Raw genomic sequence first — 22,661 nt, 5'->3', positions numbered from 1 at the left:
TGCGGGTCATGGACTACATGCATAAAAAATGGAAGCATAAATGATGGTGTGCATTGTATACCACATTGTCAGTGTTTTTTTTTTTAATTTGTTTTAACACGTCCTTAGCTGCAGAAACCTACCACTGTGTAAATATTCATTTTTACATTGTGTGCGTGTGGTGTTTACAATTATCTTAAATGGGTAATAGAACACGCCCTCTTACACCTGTGCTGGACACACCTGCTTTGAATATCAACAAAATAAAACCATGGAAGTCCAGTTTGGTAACTATTAATTCCAATATTGTATTGGAATGTATTTTTCGGAGAGCTCCAGCCACACTACATTATGCCTACAGTTTCATATTAGCGGACTAAAGCTCTACAAGGCCGCTCGAAAAACACATTAATGCATGATCTAGTGCTTATCTGTTACCTCTAGTTCAAAGTCAAACACTAGGTTTTGTATGATATAGATAAATAGAGATAAACAGTTGGTGGGTTATTACACTTTATTCTATTATTTCAAGCCTCTTGTAAAAAGAAATCTCCCGTGAGTCGGTCATTTGGGCCAAGTTTAAGCAAGAAAAATGAAACATGGCCTGGAGTTTTTGTCATGGTTCCCCTTAGTCTCAATGAAAAAGTACCAGAACTGCACAAATAATGTCTGCTTGACATGTTTGAATATGTACGACTGAAATGCGTAGATTCACTCATATGAAGACAGCCCAACTAAAGCCATCAATGGCAGACTCAGCGGTGGCCCAGTAGGGTGAAGGTAAGGGAGTAGTTTTATCACAGGCCGTGCCTTCTGTCCGTGAAGGCTGCCTCGAAGCGTTGAAACTGCAGCAGTGGCAGATGTCTTGCATCGAACCTTTGGCCAATGGTCCTAGAAGCCACTGCATACTATAAGTTCTGTATTTACCAGTCTTGAAGATGGAACTGAAAACGGGTGCCAAAGATTTTAGACTCGTTCGGCGCCATCTTCATATTCTCTTGGAAAATGGACTAGCTCTTCTAAAACTTTTTTGAAGCAAGAAAGAGAAATCTCATTGCACACAAAAGTTTTTGTTGACTACGTGGTACGTTTTCAACATATAATTTTAGTTTCACAATTAGCTCGTGAATTGCGGCCCTCACAACAGGGGAAGCCAGATGAGCCTGGGACAAATGCTTCCACGTTTTTTATTTTTCCATTCCAGTAGAGGAGAAAACAATGACAGGAAATGGAGGTGTGGTTATGAAGCACACATGAAACTGCCACTGGTTACCGGAAGGAAGGACTGTTTGGAATTAAGGAGGAGGACATGTCTAAGGCATGCTAAAGTGATATAACATTGTAAATGACAAGCCCATTAACCTTAATCCACTGGAATGTCACAGCAAATAAGAAAGGAATGCTCTTGCATGTGGCCAAGTTAAAGGCAGACCGATTTTGTTATGCAGGAAATGCATTAGACTAGAATGGAACATGCTGTATCAAACAAAGAAAATTGTGTAAAGCAAGAGACTTCTTGCTCCCCTTCTAACATACTTTTGGAGCTGGCTGGTTCCCCTTGTAAAGAACAATGCTTACAAGGAGACTGTATACGGCTTTGAATTACAGAGCCCGACCGCTAATCTCAAACACTCAGATTTGGAGTGAGAAATGCATGCCGCCCAACAGTTAACCCCTCAACTTAAAAGACCCAGTCTTTTCCCTCAACTTTTCCTATGCTTATTCATAACGGAAGGTGATTTTCTGATTGCATGCAGGGACAATTATGGAGCATTATGCTTAGGGGTACCTGGAGCGAGACCAGGACGTGAGTGATCGCTTTCAGGTTAGGGGCTATGCTGCTGCATTATGATATTCCTCTCTAGTCTAGACACTCCCTCACAGTCAGGTTTGGACATGAAGATGGGGGATTTAGCAAGTTAATGTGATCCGCACTGTGAAGGATATTGGGCAACTGATGCTCAGAATCTCTTAAACAGTAACCCCAAAACAGATCCATAATAAGTGTCTTCCTTTTACATGACCAAAAGCTTAGTGCCTAGCCCTTAAAAGAGTACACAAGCCTATCTGGAAGGGTAGCAGAAGTTAGTCCTTTTAGTTGAAATGCCCTGTTTACTTTTTTAGTGTACATGACAGATGTTTTTAGACAACCTTGCAGCGGCATCCTGGACAAATCACAGGAGCTTCCTAGACTAATCACAGGACGCATTTGAGTATGATTACTAGTCACTATGACATATACTGAAAAGTGTCACTGGCCCAGATGTATGCCTTGTCATTGACGGAACGCCTCCACATGTATGCTGGCCATATTCAGTACAGGAGAGCTAGCCCCACAAGAAAATGCAATTGCTCTACTTTTATGAACTAAAACTGAGCAGTACAAAGGATGCATTCCTCGTCTTTTTGAGGTGTAGGGTAGGCAGTGGTTTATGGTACCATATCCCTTCTCAAGAGTTTCTTGTACTTGGAAGTAGCATGCTTGACTACTGGGTGAAATGCCCTTTCTGCAAGGTTATCCCCAAACTTTTTTCCTTTCTCCTCCTATTTTTCTGATCCTCTTTTTGTTGGCCTTTGTGCTCTGGGCACTTTACCACTTCTAATCAGTTCTAAAGTGCATGTGCTCTCTCCGCTAAAACTTAGAATAATTAGCTTACACCTGTTTGGCTTATTTAATTTACCTGTAAGGCCCTTGTAAAGTGGGATAGCAAATACCCAAGGCTGGTGAAATGCTTCTAGTGGGCCTGCAGTGCTGATTGCGCCATGGACAGAAGTAGCCTTCACAACTTGTATCAGGCCTGCCACTGGAGGGCTTGCATGCGTAGTTCACTGCCACACTGACTTGCCAAGCCTGAACTCCCTTTTCACTACACACAGGTCACCCGTAAGGTAAGCCCTAAATAGCACTAGGGGCAGGGTGCTGTGTCTGGAAAAGGTAGGACATTTATTTTTATGCGTTATTTGTCCTAGTAGTGACTAACAGCCTATTTTGCTTTTCAATGACGTTACTCTCATAGGTTTGCATTGGGAATTCCCTTATATATGTCTAAGTGGTCATTTTATTTGTAAGGAGCAGCATGAGCATTTTGGGTATGTTTGGAATGGTAGAAAGAAATCCTGCTTACTGTTGTAGGTGGATTTTTCATTACTATTTTAGGAATGCTACTTTTAGAAAGTGGGCATTTTTCTGTGCTTATAACTGGTGCTTTGCAGCCTGACTCCAAACCACGTCTAGGGCACTTTGTGCATACTTTCCAGACAGTCATAAATCAGAAAGGGTTAGATGTGACAGGGTTACATCTGCATTCATCTACATTCTGATGGTCTTCCTGGGCTGAATGAGGCAGGGGGCGTTCACACTTTACACTTGACTAGGCTGTGCCCTGCCATCACACAAAGGACTCATTTACCCTCTACTGATGTCTGGAGCCAGAGTAGGGGAAAAGGAAATTTTTGAAACTCATCAGAACTTGCCGGAAACTTCTTCCACCTTCTAGAGGTGGGCACCTGGGATACCAATACAGGGGCTCTGACCCCATGATTTTTAGAGCACTTTTGGGAATGGGACTGAACCTCTGTCGGAAGGGCTGCTGGACTGCACAAAGGACTCATCTGGGCTGCTCTTCTTTGGTTGCCCTGCTGCTGCTGGGTGGCATAAAGCACTCACTGGATTGCTTTTATGAGTGTTGCCCTGCTGCCAGACTGCTCCCTGACTCTGGACTGCTAAGGCACTGTTGGACTGGAGGGGGAATTGCCATTGGATTTGTGGATTTCGCTGTGAGAGTCTACCTGCTCACTGCTGTTTGCCTGTCTCCCCACAAGTGTTCTCCTGGGAGCTCAGCGCATTAGGAGCCCTATGTCCTACTTCTGGTTTGGCTGTGTAACTTGTGCTTCATTTTTACTAATGAAAAGTGTCTCATTTGACTGGGGCGCAGTGCTTCTTTCTGCACCAGACCTGATGTGTGGGTCCTTTTGACCTCTTCTATAAGGATCAGTGGGGGGTTTGTGATTCACTCTTCATGGCTCATAGGAGCTTTTGCCCACATCAGGTAGTGTGTGTGTTGCACGTTGCCCTCACTGAGTGCAGCTGGTGTTTTCACTTTCATGCGCAGTCCCTTTCAGAAGGATAAACCGGGATGTGCAGCATTACTGGGAGAGGAGCTGCCCTGTGACACCATCTCCCCGCCTAAAGGCATTGTAGCCCAGGAATCCCCCTATGAGGCCCCATTCCCTTGAATCTTCTGGCCACCCAATGCAGAAAAAAGCTCTCACCGTGCAATCCAACCTGTTGCCCTCCCCACCGCAGTCCTTCACAAAGTAAAATAAGGCAAGAGAAGTTGCACTGTGGCAGGAGCCGGTGAGCTTCCCTTTCCTCCCAGAAGACTCCATAGAGTTGTAGAGACTCTCTCCCATGCCCCACGTACTGTGCCTCTTCTTGGCAGCAGCAGCAGAGAGATTACACAGGCTAGGAAGTGAGATCGGGGGAGGTCTCAGAGGCTTGCATTTCGCCCGCAATCCTGTGATCTTGGCAGTTGCCCTGCATGCCTGCAATAGCTGCACGTGGATACCTCGAATGGTGGCGGAGGGATTTGCAGAGTGTGTGCCCACCCCGCTCTTTGGGAGCCTACCATGGGGGCAGTGATTGTGATAACCATATGGGGAAAAACCTCAAAAGGGGCCCTGGAGCGCTGCAGAAGTTTTGCTGAAAGATAATGCTCCAAGTTACTATACCTCGCGTAGAAACCGTACAGAGGCTCCTGCGGCCTATGTGGGCATATATACATTCACTGAGATTGTGATTTTTGACACTGTTGATTGATGCTTTATCCAGGATAACAAGTACGATTGTCAGACGTGGTTTATGAGGCACAGTACTTAACATTCACATGCTTAACTACTACATTGAGTCACCTGATGTTATAATACATGTCATTTTACCCCTCCCTGTCAGGAGGATGAGTATCAGTATGAGATGAGGACTGATACCTTATGCACAGTTCTTATGATCTATGTTGTTGTTGGTCTAACTATATATATATATATATATATATATATATATATATATATATATATATATATATATATATATATATATATATATATATACACACACACATTTAACTTTTCATATCCTGATTCACGCTCTCGCACTAATGTACAAGTTACTTACCTTCAGTAATGATATATCCGGTAGAAACATAGTGGCAGATTCCTTATCTTTGAATTCCCCCAGGCATCAGTCTGGATCCTGAGATTTTTCTTCAAGCAGAACCTCTGCACGCCGTCAGGTGGCATCGGTCAACTCCGTGGGCGTCGTTTGCATTGTGTTCGCCGTGATGACATCGCGGTCATATATAGGCGCCACGATTTTCCAAGCCAGTAGCATGGAGCCATGAAGAAAACAGAGTTGTGCGCCAAAACTAGGGCCCTTAAAGGGAAGTTCCTGTCCCTAGAAATCAGTTAGCAGTGAGGGGAGGATAGACGGGTTGGTAAGGAATCTGCAACTAGAATATGTCTCTACCAGATATAGCGTTACCAAAGGTAATTAACTTGTACATCTGATAGTGACTTCTAGTTGCAGATTCCTTACCTTTGAATAGATACCCGAGCAATACCATCCCCGGTGGAGGGCTGCGAACCAAGATTACACCAAGAAGACCTGCAGGACCGACTGCCAAAGTAGCCATCCCTGCAGACCTGACTGTCCAGGCAGTAGTGTTTGGCAAAAGTGTGAAGAGATGCCCACGTTGCTGCCTGACAGATGTCCAGGATTGGAACGCCCGTGCTAGTGTTGTGATAGCAGCAGTAGCTCTGGTGGAGTGAGCACACAAACCTTCAGGAGGTTGCTTCTTAGCCAGAGCGCAGCACATTTTGATGCATATGAGCACCAATCGTGAATGGTCCTCTTCTTTGCACCCACATATCCCGCAAAGAGTTGATCATCCACCTGGAAGTCTTTAGTACGATCAAGGTAGAATGCCAACGTTTCTTTTGGATCCAGATGGTGGAGTCTCTCCTCTTCATGTGAGGGATGTTGGGGTGCATAAAAAGTAGGCAAGGTGATGGACTGCCCGACATGGAAGGGTGTCACTACTTCAGGTAGGAAGGAAGCCCTAGTGCAAAGTACCACTTTGTCAGGATGTATTGCCCGAAAAGGTGGTTTAGATGAAAGAGCCTGGAGCTCACTTACTCTGCGGGCAGAGGTAATGGCAACTAAAAAGACAGTCTTGATGGTTAAGAGCCATAAGGGGCAGTTGTGAAGCAGCATGAACGGGGCACACATAAGGTATGTTAATACTAGGGTTAGATCCCATTGGGGCATGATGAATGGGATAGGAGGAAAAAGATGTGTGGGGCCTTTAAGAAACATCCCAACAATGGGAGATTTAAATAAAGAAGGCTGATCTGGTAACCTCATGAAAGCAGAGATAGCAGAGATATATCCCTTAAGGGTGCCCCAGGGGAAGCCCTGTTGGGTAAGGGAAAGAATAAAGAGAAGGACCTGAGAAAGAGGAGCAGATAGGGGATCGACAGATTTGTCGATGCACCACACTACAAATTTCTTCCAACGACAGGCGTATACGGTTTCGGTTGAGGGACGCCTGGCTGTCAAGATAACATTACAGACTTCTGGGGGCAGGTCAAAAGACGCCAACTGTCGCCACTCAATCTCCACGCAAGGAAGCAGAGGGTGGACAGGTGCAGGTGGATGACCATGCCCTGCTGCTGCGACAGAAGATCCTCCCGAAGAGGCAGTCTGATCGGAGGAGCAATGGCCATGCTCAACAGCTCGGGATACCGGACTCTTCGTGCAGAGTCCGGAGCCACCAGGATTACTTGGGCCCAGTCTTGCCTGATCTCCTTCAGAACTCTGGGCAGAAGTGGTATGGGCAGAAAGGCGTACAGGAGGCCTGAATTCCATTTGTGACGAAAAGCGTTACCGAGTGAGTGCCGCCTTGGAAACTCCAACGCACAAAACAGCTGACATTGCGCGTTCTCTACGAAGTCTAACCAAGGTTCTCCCCACTGAAGGAAGAGACCTTGCGCCACCTCCGGATGGAGATGCCATTTGTGTCGACCACGCCTTGTCGGCTGAGTTCGTCTGCCCTGGCTTTCAGGGAGTCCCCAGGTGTTGAACCACAAAGGAAATGCCCTGATGTTCAAGCCAAGCCCAGAGGCGAAGAGCCTCTTGACAAAGGGTCCACAACCCCACTTCGCCTTGTTTGTTGCAGTACCGCATGGCAGTGGTGTTGTCTGCGAACACCTACACTGCTTTCCCTTTGAGAGAAGGAAGAAAGGCTTTTAATGGTAATCAAATCGCTCAGAGTTCCAGAAGATTGATATGGAGCCCGGTTTCCGCCACAGACCAGAGGCCTCTGATCTCCACCTCTCCCATGTGGCCACCCCATCCCAGGAGTGACGCATCTGTCCCTACTGTAAGATCTGGTTGGGGAAAGGAGAGGGATCTGCCTTTGACCCAATCCTGATTCATTAACCACCACTGCAGGTCTCTCAGTTCCTTCCGAGATCTGGACCTTGTCGGAGAGATTCCCCTGATGCTGGCCCACTGGAACTTCAGTTCCCACTGCAGAGCCCGCATATGCCAACTGGCTTTTTGAACTAGCAGGATGCAGGAGGCCATGACGCTCAGCAGCCTCAGAGTCATTCTCACCGAAATCCAGAATACAGGCTGAAACATCGGTATCATAGCCCGAATATCCTGGACTCGCTTTTTGGGAGGACACGCCCGAAAGTACACTGTATCCAGAACAACTCCAATGAAAGGGAGTGTCTGAGAAGGAGTCAGGTGTGACTTCGGCACGTTGATAGTGAACCCCAGCGAATGCAAAACATTCGCTGTAGTCTGGAGGTGGACGACTGTCTGGGGCGAGTTCGCCTACAACAGCCAATCAGCGAGGTAGGAGAAGACTGGGACCCCTAGCCTGCGCAGATGAGCTGCCACCACTACCATCACTTTCGTGAACATCCGAGGGGCACTGGTTAGGACAAAACAGAGCACGGTAAACTGAAAGTGCTCGTGACCTACCACGAATCGTAGGAAATGTCTGTGAGCCGGCAAGACAGGAATGTGGAAGTATGCGTCTTGCAAGTCCAATGCTACCATCCAGTCTCCAGGATCCAGGGCAGATAGGACCTGAGCCAATGTCAATATTTTGAACTTCTCCTTCCTGAGGAAGAGGTTGGGGGACCGAAGATCTAAGATAGGACAAAGACCCTTGTCCTTTTTCGACACCGGGAAGTAGCAGGAAAAGCAACCATGACCTACTTCTGGCAACGGAACCCTCTCTACAGCTCCTTTGGCCAAAAGAGATTTAACTTCCTCACAGAGAAGTGCCATATGATCCTCCAATATACAATTGTATAAAGGTGGCATGGCTGGAGGAGGTGTCCCCAAGGGGAGAGAGTAGCCCCTTCGGACAATCTGAAGAACCCACCCATCCGAGGTAATGGATTGCCACTGGGGCAGGTGATGGGGAATCCTGCCTCCAACTGGTTCCTTGTGTACCCGCGGACTAGGAAGGTTTGAAGGATGAGGAGGGGATAGGGGTGGACTGGGCGACCCGCTGGCTCCCTTATCTCCGGGGGTGTGGGATTCCGCATCTGCAGCCATGCAGGGGCTGTACAGCATGCGCTGGTCATGGCCAGGGGGAAAGGAATGCGGCTGGGTGCCCCCTCTGTAGCCACGAAAGGGGTGAAAGGTGGACTGCTGGGGTCTAGGAGCAGGCCCAAGGCCAAGGGACTGGGCCGTGGCTCGGGAATCCTTGAAGCGCTCAAGTGCTCCAAAGAGACGTGTGCATTCAAAGGGCATGTCCATCAGAAACTGTTGGACATCCCCTGAGAAGCCAGATGTTCTCAGCCAGGCGTGGTGTCTCAATGCCACCGTCGATGCAACCGATCTTCCCAGAGAGTCGGTCGTATCCAGTCCACAAAGATTCATGAACTTTGCTGTGTCCCTTTCGTCTGTCACGGCTTGGGAAAGGGCAGTCCGGTCCTCCTCCTGAACTCTAGGCAGCACTTGCGCGAACGTATCCCAGAGAGTATGGGAAGAGCGACCCAAAAGGCATGCGGTGTTCATGGACCACAGCGCTAGGCTGTTGGAAGAAAACAACTGCTTCCCCAAGTTATCCAGTCTTTTTGATTCCCTATCCAGGGGTGAGGTAAGGAATGCGCCCGATGAAGAGGAAGCCTGGATGACTAGGCTATCAGGTGTGTGGTGTTGGGTGAGGAATTTTGGGTCTGTCAGCGCCGGTCAATGTTGGTGGGCAATTCACAGGAGCCCCTGTGCTGGGTCTGGACTAAGTACCCAAAAGGACGTCCGTCAGTGGCGCATTAAAGGGAAGAAGGGGTTCTGATGTGGAAGACCCCAGCTGAAGCATATAGGTTAGGATATTAGGCTTAACCTCCACAGAAGGTAGCTCAAGGTCCATGAACTCAGCCACCCTTTGCACCACCACCGAGTATAAGGCGTCCTCCTCTGTAGCCACGGTAGGGGGAGAGGGCATATCAGGGTCAGGTGAGGTGTCTAGACCACTTGTGTCACCCAAACCCTGCACCCAGTCCATTTAGGAGTCAAGATGGTATTCTAAAGGGTACAGCATCCCCTCCAAACTCTCCCAGCATCCATACCCATAAGCATAATTGTCTGGATCAACTCTTGGGCCTAGGAGAGCCCATAGAGAATGGAATCGGCATTGAGCGGTGTCGTTCCGGCTCTGGGTCGTCGGTTATGGGAATGGGATTGATGTCGATTGTGGGCCCAACTGACGTCGGGAGTGTTGACGTCTGACCTGACGCAGGTGAAGGTCACTGTGGCACGACAGGCGTCGGGACGGATCCAAGATTGGATCCGGAGGAGCCCTCCGGAGCCGTGGCCAAAGCCGACGACTTCGAACCAGAGGGGGCTCTCACCAACTCACCTGTGCCCGAGGGCACCAAAGATGGGTCGGTCTGCCCAAAAATGAGGTGCATTGCCTCATAAAACTCTTTGAGCTGGACAGGGGTGGCTCCGGCTCCTGGGAAGTCAGGGAAGCGGGAAGCAGACCCAGATGAAGGCTCCGAAGACGGAGGCCTAGAGAATCAATGCTCTTCCTGTGCTGCATCATTCGAGCGACGATGTGAAGAAGAACGATTGCCCTTCTTTGACTTCTTTTTCTTATGATTCGAATGTCCCGATGACTTTGAGGACGAAGAGTGGTGGTGACTCCAGGGCCGATCTCAAGACTTTCCTCTCGAACGAGACCGTGAGCGCCACGGAGTCAGCCCGCCATTAGCTTTAGGGACCGCTCCCTCAAAGCTTTCAGGTTCATGGTCCAACACTCTGAGCATGACTTCGGGGAGTGATCGCGCTCCAGGCACCAAAGATACATGAAGTGCGGATCTGTCACCGACATCATTCGGTGACAGGAGTTGCAGGGCTTGAAATCGGTCTTTGGGACATTCCTTGACACATCCACAACCTCATCAAAAAGAATTTGACAAAAATGTTGCAGTAGTCAAAAAATGACTGAGGTAGTTCTCTCCGGATCTGCGCGTAGGCTGGCGCGGAAAGAAAAGAACTGACTTCAGCACGCCAGGGTGGCACCTATATATATGATCGCAACGTCATCAAGGCGAACACGACACCAACGACGCCCACGGAGTCGACCGACGCCACCTGACGGTGCACGGAGGTACTGCTTGAAGAAAAATCTCCGGATCCAGACTGACGCCTGGGGGAATTCAAAGGTAAGGAATCTGCAACTAGAAGTCTCTATCAGATGTGAGAATTCATGTACCTCTTTATAATATGATGCGTTTCATGCCCTGAGTACTTCCTCTTGTCATGAGGCACACCATGTGGATTCTTGCCCTGTTGGGATACTGAACGCTATCTTAGGAACTGCATGAATATGCACAGTAGTTATGGCCTGTGATGATTTTGGTCTAATGGTATATTTATAAATTAAGAAATATTTTCATATATAATTCAGTATAGAGTCTCTTTTATGGTGTATTTATTGTGTCACTGTTGTCAAAGTGTTGTGCAAACACTTTACACTTGACCTCTGGGGATAAGCCTGACTGTTCTGTTTCAAGCTCCCAGGGTATGATCACAGGTTATCTTTGGTGTGTAACCTAATTGCCCTGACTGGAGTGGTGGGTTCTGCCTGGCTGAGGTGCATACCCTAGCAAACCAGAAACACCATTTCTAACAACTATGAACATAGTGATAGTGTTCCAAGGTATAATGCTTACCAGGTAAACCATGTGATTAAACTCCCCAACAGATTTTGTGAGCTAGTGGTACTATTTGGGAGAATATCATGGCTATGATACCACCTCAACTACAAGCTGTAGGAAAACTCACAAAATGAGCACTGCTGACTATTTATAGATGTGCATAACTTTAATGTCCTGGAACAGTTTTCCTAATATGTTACTCAGCTCTTTCACACATCCAAGAAGCAAGAGCATGATACTCTACCATGACTCTTTTAGCAGAACGTGAAAGTGATACCCATCTGTTGGGAAGCACAGTCTTTGTATCATGCTAACAATAACTCTTCGCCCCCATCCAAGATTTGCAAGAATTCTTAAGAACTGTGTGTACCATGTTTCCTGAATAGGAGTGGCAAAATCACGTCATGCATACAAGACAGCTGACCTTGCTGAACACACTCAATATTGAAAGATTCAACAGCAGTAAACCATTCTGTCTTCTTCAAGAGATTCCAGGGTTTTTACAGGGAAAAGTTTAGACTTGTTTGTGCACCCATATTCAAAGTGATAGAAGTACATAAAAAAGATAAACATTCAGGAATCTCAAAACGAGGAAAAGAGAAAAGTAAAGAGCTTGCACTGAAGCCTACACTTAAAAGACCTGCATGACCATTTATTTTATATTGCATCAAGGGTAAAATGCATTACACTCTTTTGGAACCCTGATTTGCAGACTGCTCAAAAGCTAGACGTGGGAGAAATGAATCACCTGATTTGCAGAGCATTGTCATGCAAAACCTACAAACATTCTCAAGCACAGGACAAATCTTAAAAGCAGGAGTTATAAGCACTACTGTACTCTTCATCTAGAAACAGACACAACAAGGAGAAAACTATAAATGAAAAGACTAGTCAATTCTAATTTTTGCATCGCAGAAGATGTTAAAGCCTTCAGCTGATGTTCTCTTTGTTGGACCAGCCAATCCTCAATGGCGGTATATCTGAGGTGGTTGCCCTCGCCATCGTGAAATGAAATCCAAGCTGTTCGCTTGGGGATATCCAGACCTCATTTCAATGTATAAAACAATAAGTTCTGTAAGCAATTATGAATGGAAAACCTGCATCTGAAAAAAAGAAGTATTGATTGTGTCATGAAAAATATCCCTCTGTTTATTCGGAAGGAATTCAATTAATGTACATCCTTAAAAAAAAAAAAAACATATTACACCTTTTCAGGTTTCTCTTCCTTGGCCTCAGATGGACACAAAGCAATGTTCCAAGGAACCTGCTTGATTCTTCAGGTAGATTATGTTAAGGTCCATGATGAACTATAGGATTAAACCCCATGCAAGTACTTCAGTTTTTCCTTTGGGTCATTCATACATAAAGACGGATTGAGCACAAAAGATGGAGAGGACCTTACCATGACAGAAGAATTTACTTACATAGGTAGTACAATCAAGACATGATGGTGGGTCAGGCAGTGACATCAACAGTAGACTGAAAAAATCCAGGAATGCCTTCAGGATAATGAATAATGTGTATAGGTCATCTCATTACTGCACCAACACCAAGCTGAGGCTTTAACAGAGCTGCATTTTGTCCACACACTTGCATGGATCAGAATGCTAGTGAACAACAAAAAGCAACATCAACATACTGTCAGCCTTCCACACCAGTAACTTGAGAAGAATCTTGTGCATTCTCTGGCTGTGAACCACCTCCAGCTAGGAACTGCTCATCAGATGCAAGCAAGAGAGCATGGACATCATTATGAGAAAAGTTGGAGTTAGATAGGACACCTCATTAAACAGAACAAGACTCCATTACAAGAACTGACCCCAGAAGGCAAAACAGAAGAGAGGCAGGCCAAAGAGCACATGGAGTTGAACTGTGGAAACATAAAGGAAGTCTCTGTATCACATCTGGGGCTCTGTAAAAAAAAAAAAAAAAAAAAAAAAAAACTTGTCCAAGACACAGAAGTGAAGGTCATTAGTTGCTGCCCTACTTGTCAGTCAGCATAAAAGCCAGTAAGTAAGTCAAAAAGAGAACACAATACACCTTTGCACTGTTTCTCTTCCTTGGGCTCAGATGGTCACAGACCATTTTTCAGAGGAATCTGCTTGATTCTTCAGGTAGATTACATTAAGGTTCACGGTGAACTGTAGAAGACCACCTGTTTTTCCATGAAGTCCTCAATACATAAAGTGGGATTGAGTGGAATTTTCAACATTCCCGGAGAGTCTTCTAACTCATCAGAGAGTGGCTCACAACTGAGGTAGTAGAACTGCCCCTCGTGCAGTATAGACCAATTTAACATTAACTTAAATCAGCATTTCAATTTAGGGCATAATGGACTGACTCAAAGGCCCTCATTATGAGCAAACATGTAGTGATCTCTGATGGGGCATGTAAAAGCAGTTACTGCCCCCATCATAATTGTGACATCTGTCGGAAAGGATTATTTTACTTTCATTCAGAAGTTTCAGCTGCTGAAAACAGAGAAAATCCCTGTGCGAAAGTACATGAGAAAATGAGGAATTACCAGGAAAATTGGGTCCAGAATTACCAATTGTCCAGTATTTCCTCTGTCATTTTTTAATGGATCCTCAGTTTCCAACTTGCAATGGGCCAAATTTTCCCAACCCTTGAAGTTACCGGTATACCTTTTTACAACTCGGGTGGGAAAAATCTGGCTCACTTACCAAGCCTAATTCTAAAGCAGTAAATTAAATTGACCAATAAGATAATTAAAATTATTTGAACACCAACTCCATATTATGTTAGGTCAACATAGCTTTACAAACTGACAATGCATGAAAAGCAGTTCGGAGAGTGTCACAAAGCACCGTGAGAGAAAGAATAGAGAACAATATATTTATTAAGAGGTAAGTTACACAGCCACACCGGAGACCGACATCATACAAAGAATCTTCAACCACCCCAGATAGAACGTTCATGATTGGGTAGTGTGAGACATATCAAAAACAGGAGGATGGAGGGGGAAGGGGTTAGAAGAGGACGAAGAGAACAGGCTTGGACGTATAACAACCAACAGATCAAGAGGAGTAATGGTATTCCACCATGCCTTTTATCTCTTTCAGGTAAACTATGTTGCTTCAGCCACATCCAAATGAAAAGTTCTGAGCCACCAGAGGAATACAATGGAAGTGGAAAGTCTCCTTTTTGACAGCTAGGAATGGGGAATCCCATAATAGAATTGGGAGAGATTCTGTATGCCCATACACTCTTCCTGACTGCAAGAAGCACTGGAATTTGTCCTTGGAGGAAAAGATTAACACTTTATTGAACTTTAGTAAGACGTTTTACTTCTCCAATACATTGTTGGTCATTAAGCACAGTCTTAATGTGCTCAAAGCTATAGAGTAGGAGGAACTCTGACATTTCTTCTGAGGTAAACTATACCTCATTGTCAGTAACAATGGACTGTCTTGGGAAATCCCTCTCACCATGAGGAAAGCAAGTACCTCAATAGTGGGTACCCTTCTCAACATACTAGGGCATATTCGCTCTGAGCGGGTAATTTTTTCAAAAGGGCCAACAAAATCAAAACCCAGTTTTTGTGTATAAATGTTTTTACTGGAGTTTCAGTTACTAAGTAGACAAAAACTACCATCTGACCAAATAATCCACAATCAAAACAGTCATGCAACTATGTGTTACAGTTATCACATAAATAAAGTGATACAAGGCATATGTCAGATTATGACAAATATGAACCTCCTTTATCCCCACTTGTCCCATCACACCCCTTCCGCTAACCTCAACTTGAGAAGGATGAACATCTCACCCCATAAATCCTCCATCATACGTACCAATGTCACTTTGTTGCCACATCAGCGGCGTATGATGTGCTAACAGCATTTTATATAAGCTACAGTTTGTTCTGCTGGTGCTCAGCAATTTAAGAAACAGAGTTTCCAATAAGGTCTTGTCTCTGGTAGCCACAGAGTGAAGTGTTATCCAATGTCAAATCTGGGCACAGCAAAGCTGTTCAGACTCTGAAAAGCTGAACACTGCTTTACACTGCTGGAATGTTTTAGAAATGGCATTCACAAACAAATCTTAAATCATTTTTGCAGCCTTCCGCTCTCAAATTATGAAATGTCTAGCCTTCTTATGCTGGGGGCAAAGGTCAAACTGTAATGCATGGGAGTGTAGAGCGACTGGTATGACAAACCCCGCAATGTTGTGTACATCTCCAACATTTGCAATGTGTTGTTCACACATGTGCTAAATTATCCATTAGTGGGTCTATGTCGTTTATCCACTCAGACCCAAATGGGTCTTCGGGCAAAGGTGTGATCCACCTGTGGCCAATTTTTCTGTTTCCAATATGGACAACTCCACCACCACCCTCCACTGAACAGCCATATAATAAATGGGAATACTGGGAGCTGCTAGGCCCCACTTGTTAGAGCAACAATTTCTGAGATCTCCTAGGAGCTTTCCTATTCCAGATGAAGTTCAACAATTGTTGTTGGATTTGTTCAAACATGCTCTATCCAAATTTACCAAGAGCACCTGCAACTGATAAAGAAGGTGCAGAAGGATACTAATCTTAATTGCATTCATTCTGCAGAGCAATGAAAGCATCTCATTTCCCCAGGAAGCCAGATCCCTTCATATGGTAATAATGGTGGGTAGTAGGTGAAGAAAGGTTCTTCAACAGGTTTCGGAATCCTGATTCCAAGGTACTTAATGGATTTCTTAGTCAACCAAAAGGGAAACAGCGAAGTCAATGTTGCCGCCACCCCACACCCAAGCTTCAAATCCAACACCTCCTATCTATCAAAGATGATTTTGTAACCCAAAACCAGCTTAGGGGAGCCCAGTGCCAGATGCACATCATCAACATACAAAGAGATCTTATAATCCCAAATATAATCCCTGCCATGGAGTCCGTTTGCCGAATCAGATAGGCCAGAGAGTCAATAAAGAGGTCAAACAAGAGTAGAGACAATGGGCATCCCTGTCTTGGTCCAGGGCAGTCAGAACCCGAGCCAAAGTGAGCATTTTGAATTTCCAAATGAAGGTGTTGAAAGGGCCGAGATCCAGGAATAGGATGGAGGCCACAGTCTTTTTTTGGCACCAGAAAGTAGCAAGAATACCAACCACAACCCACTGCTAATGTTGGCACCCTATCCACGGCTCCTTCGGCCAGCAGATCCTGCACTTCCTGGCATAGCAAAAAGAGATTATCCTCCATCTGCCCTTCTGAGGACGGTGGCAGGATGTCCAGAGATGGAAGGTATAACCTCCCTGCAACTTTGAAGCACCCAAACTGCCGGAGGTTACTGCTTGCCATATTGAGGCAGGTGGGGCCTGATCCTGCTGGTAAATGGATGGGCATGCTGTGTTGAGGACCCATTAAAGGGATTATGAGGTTGCACCCATTGAAAGGCTTGGACAGGACAGTAAGCTGGGTGTGCGCTTCACATCCTCTTTTGGATCTGCGACCTCTGCCATTAAAGTACTGGAAAGCGCGCTGGCTCAGGGTGTATGGTTGAAAATGCTGATGCACATGGGAGCCCTGGTCGTGGCCACGGAAGGGGCAAAAGGAGGATTGTTGCTGCTGTTGGGAATCTAAGACAAGGCCTCTGATTCTGGTAGTATTTGGATTCTCCTTAAAACGCTTGAGCACGGTCAGCCTTATTGCCAAAAAAGTGGCAGCTGTCACAGGGCACATTCAGTAGGGAAGATTGAACATCCTTTGAAAATGCAGTTGGCCACAGCTAGACATGCAGGCGGAGTGACACAGTCGAGACCATGGCCCCACCTAGTAAGTCAATGGTGTCCAGTCCGCACCAAATGCATCCCGCGCATCTATCAGTGGCTGGTTCAAGATGACCCGCCCCTCTTCGGGAAGCATGGGCAACGGCTGTGCAACCGAATTCCACAAAGCGTGAGTATATCAGCCCAAGACACATGCGATGTTCATCAACCAAAATGCCAGGGTGGTGGAAGGAAAGATCCTAATCCTGAAGTGTCCAGACTCTTTGATTTCCTATTCAGTAGAGTACTATTGAATGCAATATTAGGTTTGGCCATTGAGGCCTGCGCCACCAGGTTCTTGTGAGAAGGATGCTCGGTGAAGGCGGCAGGGAGTCTAGGGGCAGGGTGGTGGCGACAGGTAATCCTGAGCAGGATTTGGCCCAGGCCCCCAGGGGGACGTCGGCTGTAGGGCAAGGACCACTGCTGCACTTTACATCACCACAGCAAAAAAAAGCTGCTTCCCCCATGGCAGGGGCTGGAGTAGAAACCAGACAAAGTCTGAAAAAGTGTCCAGCTCATGGGCGTCACGCAGCTCCTCATATCAATTTTCCTCTTGATCAGCATCCTCCTCCAGGAGGCCATAGCCTTTTTCATCACTGTCCCCCTTTAGAAAGGTGGGTCTGTCCAGAGCAGGTTGACCTGGTACAGGCAGCACCATGGTCAATGTTGATAGGCATCAGGCGGTGCAGTCTTTGGAGTCAGAGAGGAGGATAGGCTCCTCTTTAAGTGGTGTTATTGGCACCAGAGACGTGGGCAAGCAAATTGAGACCAGTGTAGGCGTCGGTCCAGGTGTGGGAGCGGATCCAGAGGGACCAACGTAGGTGTCTGTCCGAGTCTGAGAGCAGGTCCAGAGAGCCCATCTTGTGTCAAGGGCACACCTGCTGGCAGTAACGTAGCAGGGGAAACTGCCAGCTTGGTGGGGACCAAAGGTTTGCCACAGAGAGCTACCGGCCAAATTAACTGGTGTACATAGCATAATGGAACTCCTTGAGTTGGATAAGGGTCGTTCAAGTTCTAAGGGAACGCAAGGAAATGTGGAGTGGACCTGGCCGCTGGCTCCGTGGGAGGAGTCCAGGAGTGGGGCACATAAGCACGGAGCTTGCTAGGAGAAGCCAAGGAACATTTCGACAACTTCTTCTTGTGCTTCTTCAACGTACCCAACTTTGACAATGATGAATTGGAAAGGGATGACGATTGTCCAAAGGATCGGCTCTGGAAGCTGACCTGAGCTCTGTCTCGTGACTGGGACAGAGATCCGCACAGAGCCTTTTTCTGCTCCACCGCCAGGAGTTTCACTGCCCTCTCGAAAATCGCCTTGGGGTGCACTTGCTTGCAGTCGGCACAGTCGTGGTTCGAGTCCAGGCACCACAGGCAACCAAGTGTGGGTCTGAGACAGACATCTGTCTGTGACATTCCACACATGGTTAAAATCCTGTGGGTTTATTCGGAGACATAACCCTTGCACACTGGGAGCAAAACAAATATTTAAAAATAAATAAATAAAAATCGACAGATGGGTAAAAAACTGTGGTAAAAAAATGACCGAGTTATCTCTCAGGATTCGTGCTGTTGGCGCAGAAATAAAGGAACTAATATCAACGTGCCGAAGTGGCACCTCTATGGCACCGCACATGTCAATTTTGCCCAATGATGTTGATGCGGAGTCGATGCAACCTGTCAACATGCAGAGGTACTATTAACAATTTTACATACCTAGTCTGATGCTTGGGAAATATTCTAAGCTGAGGAATCTGCGATTAGAAGTCTCACTTAAATTGCAGTTACTTGTGGGGGCTCAGTTTTATTTTTGATTCAAGAGAAATGTACTGCATTTTTTTATGACATTATGACATTTACATACAAAAACATAACAATTTTAATGTACAAATTAGTAGTTCATTGTGATGTCGAGAGACTAACCACTTAAAAAAAAAAGATAATAATATAGATTCAAAGATAAATACTAATTAATACTCACAAGTTTTATACACAAATTAGGTGGGCACAACTTATTTTCTGTTTTTAAATGTAAAAGCAAGAAAAACAGAAATAAGTGAAAAGATGTTGTAAGTATAACCGTTGCAACATATTCACTAAAGAAAGTGATATTCAGTTCTCTAAATAAACATGTAACAATACTGTTTCCAACTAATGATTTTGAAGGGGCGGATGATGAACAATAAAATAAAACAACAATTATGGATAAACACCTAAATGTGAAAAATATCTGTCTTCGGTAACCCTCTTTTTGGTGGATACTCTATGTAAGCACAGATCCCTCACCTTAAGAATATCACCACACACCAGACTGGATGCAGAGACTTTTCTCGGCAATACTCTTACAAGGCGATACATTTAGCCATGTCACTCTTGATGACTGTACCACCCAATAAGTAATGAAACGAAGCACATTAACAGCACCAATCCTGCGCACAGATGTCCCTTTATCTTTCTCCTTCTGTGCCCTCAGACATGGAGTGCTATGAAAAATCGTTAAGTTGTAGTGAGCCACAATTTAACATGGAACTTAAAGTTCACTTCACAGAACAAAGGAAGTTTGGGGGGCACTCAGGAATCTGTAGTTAGATAGAGAACCCCCAGAAAATGTGTTGCCATTGATAAGTAACTTGTTTTTCTGACGGATACTTCTATCATGGATTCTTCACCTTAAGAAGAAATACCACAGCAGTACCTTTGAATGGTGGAGGTTCTGGGTAGCAGATTCATACCAGAAAGCCCTGCACTACTAAACAGGAAAAATGGTGCTCCTCTTGTACTCAACTGTCAAGGTAGTTGTGTTGGGAATGTGTGCACCAGCAACCACGTCACACCATGGCAGATGTCCAGAACCGGCATTGGCTCAGAGAATGCACATTAAAAATGTCAACACTAAGTTCAAGTTCGATTGCAGCATGACGAATGGTTTCAGTTGAAACAAGTGAGTTAGAGCTTTGTTAAAATGCATCACTATGAGTGATTTACATAAAGATGATTGATCAGGTGAATGCAAAAAGGCCTAATGAGAACCACTAACTGTGCCCACAGCATGAACTTGCTGTGGAAACAACGCAAACATCAACACATCTGAAAGTCTGGCCTGCAGAAGGTCAATATGATATGCAGAACACCAAGCAACAAATATCTCCCAGCGTCTGGTATAATTGGACTTTGTCAAAGGGAGTTGGGATGCAAGGATAACAATGACTAAGTCGGCCAGCATTAAACTGCTGCAACTCGTGCGGTCTCTATGCACGAAGGTGTAGGATGTGAAGACCTGGGTGTAGACAGGAGGTCCTTCTGAAATGATAGCCATATTGGAGAGCAAGTGCTCATGCTCAGGAACTCGGTATCATAATCGCCTTGACCAGTCTGGGGCTATCAAGATGACATGGGCTTGTATCCCAACACAGTCAGAATGCACCTCCCAGGAACATTCCTGGAGGAAATTCCAATGTTCAGCTAAGATGGCACTGAGCATTCTCACCAGTGGCAAACAGATATAACCAGGGCATGCTCCACTGGTTGAAGAGGTCCCTAGCCACCTCAGTTTGGAGGTTCCACTTGTGATCCACCATCCAACATCTGCTCAGCTCACCTGCTCTAACTTTTAGTGTAAATGTCAGAAAGCAGACTACCAGAAAGATGTTCTACTGGTCTAGCCAATTCTGTAGCCATACAGCCTCCTAGCACAGGACCCAAGATCCAACTCCACTCCGCAAGCATCACATAGAAGTCCTGCTGATCTCTTCTAGAAAGCAGCAAGGCTTTCAGGACAAGACGGATTGCCTGACGATCCAAAACAATGAAATGAAGTTGGATCTCCACAGAAGACCAGAGGCTTCTGATCTCTACCTCTCCCAGATGACCTTTTCGCAATCCCTGCTGCTAGAAATCTAGAAATGAGGCGTCTGTCACAACTGAGAAGCATGGGTGGGGATTTAAGAGTGGCACGCCGAGGGTCAGAGTGGTACTCCCCTGCACCACAGAAGATACTGATCTATTTCCTAAGAGATCTGGATAGAGCCTCAAAGACTGCTCACAGAAACCCGAGGTTCTACTGCAGGGTCCGCAAAGGCCATCTGGAGTTTGAGATGAGGCGAAAGCACAAGGCTAGAGGTCTAGGATGCCTCACAGCCATTCTCACTGAGATGCAGTATTGAACCTAAAACATCAGGAATATATATGTTGTGGTGGGGGAAAAACCTTGCAATGAGCACCCAGTCGTCGAGGTGTTGGAAAATGTGTATCACTGAACTCCAAAAGTGCCCACCTCTGTAACTTTTAAGAAAACTTGTGGGGGTGAGGTTAGGACAAAGAGAAGCAAAGAAAATTGGAAGTGTTCGGACCTCATCGCAAACAGCAGTTAATGCCAGTGTATACATCAGTCCAGGGACAGCATCCAGTCTCCTGGGTCCAGAACCGAAAGAATCTGAGACACGGTGAGCATCCTGAATTTATCCTTCATTAAAATGCTTTCTGTAGGCCAGAGACCTCTTCCTTCTTCAGGACAAAGACAAAGCACGAATAGCAACCTTCCTCTCTCTCTCTCTCTCTCTCTCTGAAGCCGGCACCCGCTTCATGGCAACCTCTGCCAACAGAAGGCTGAATTCTTGAAGCAGGATTGCAGAATGATTCACTGTTAGTCACCATGATGTGTGGGGAAAATGGAACAGAGAGGAATGAAAAGGCAGTGCATAGCCTCTTTGAATTATCTGCAAGACCTATTGCCAAAGTGACCGATTTCCAGTTAAAGAAGAAATGCTGTAGCCTGCCTTTTACCAGCTGAATATGAGCTTGCTCGGGCATGTTATAAGAGGTTGTCAGCCACGGAAAAAGGAGTTAGTGGAGAGCTGTCTCTGTCCATGCAAACAACCTTAGTCACTGTCACAACCTCTGCCAGGCTAGTAATAGGCCTGCTGTTGCTGCCACAGGGTGAGAGGGCTGGCGCTGCTTGTAGGCTAGTCCACCAGAATAACCCCTGAACCTCTTGGACTGTTAATGGAACTGCTTGGCAGGATACAAGTGTCCCAAGGATCGTACTCTGCTTTAAATGACCTTAAATTGTATGAAAACTGAATCAGCCTTCTCCCTCAAACAATCTCGAGGCATCAAAGGGCATGGTCATAAAGAACACCTGGACATCTCCTGAAAACCAGGCTGATAGCATACAGGCAGTTCTTCTAAGCATTACGCTGGTGCCAACAGCTCTGCCCACAAAGTCTGTGGTATCCAAACCAACAAACAAAACATACTTCACCATGTCCTGCCCATCATGCATCGTTTGAGCCAGAGATCCTAAGGTCTTTCAGGACAGCTAGCACGATCTCACTGGCTATGTCGCACAAAACATGTGTGGACCTGCCAAGCAGGCACACAGTGTTCAAGGATCCTAAGGCTGAACTAGTCGAAAACAATATTCTCTTTCCGAAAGCATTAATGTTTCAACTCTTTATCTGGAGGGTTGACTGGAAAGGCATTCAGAGCTACTTTACTTGTTAACACCTGTACCACTAGGTGGAAACATCATCTGCAAGACAATAACTTAATTTTGGAAGATTTACAATGCTGGAAGTGGAGCTCTGGATCCGCGTTGAAGGACGCAGAAAGAATGGAACTGACTTTTGTGCAAACTGGTGGTGCTTATAAGCGACTCCACTCTGCTACTA

At 45.8% G+C, this 22,661-nt stretch overlaps 1 protein-coding gene across 4 annotated transcripts in view; it reads right to left on the bottom strand.

The window, feature by feature from the left end:
• SBF2 (SET binding factor 2) overlaps positions 1-22,661 on the bottom strand; it is a 1,701,375-nt gene that overhangs the window by 450,420 nt on the left and 1,228,294 nt on the right. The window lies entirely within an intron of this gene.

This window comes from Pleurodeles waltl, chromosome 3_1 (genome assembly GCF_031143425.1).
Source record: "Pleurodeles waltl isolate 20211129_DDA chromosome 3_1, aPleWal1.hap1.20221129, whole genome shotgun sequence".
Taxonomy (NCBI): Eukaryota; Metazoa; Chordata; class Amphibia; order Caudata; family Salamandridae; genus Pleurodeles; species Pleurodeles waltl.
This window is presented reverse-complemented; position numbering and strand designations above follow the sequence as displayed.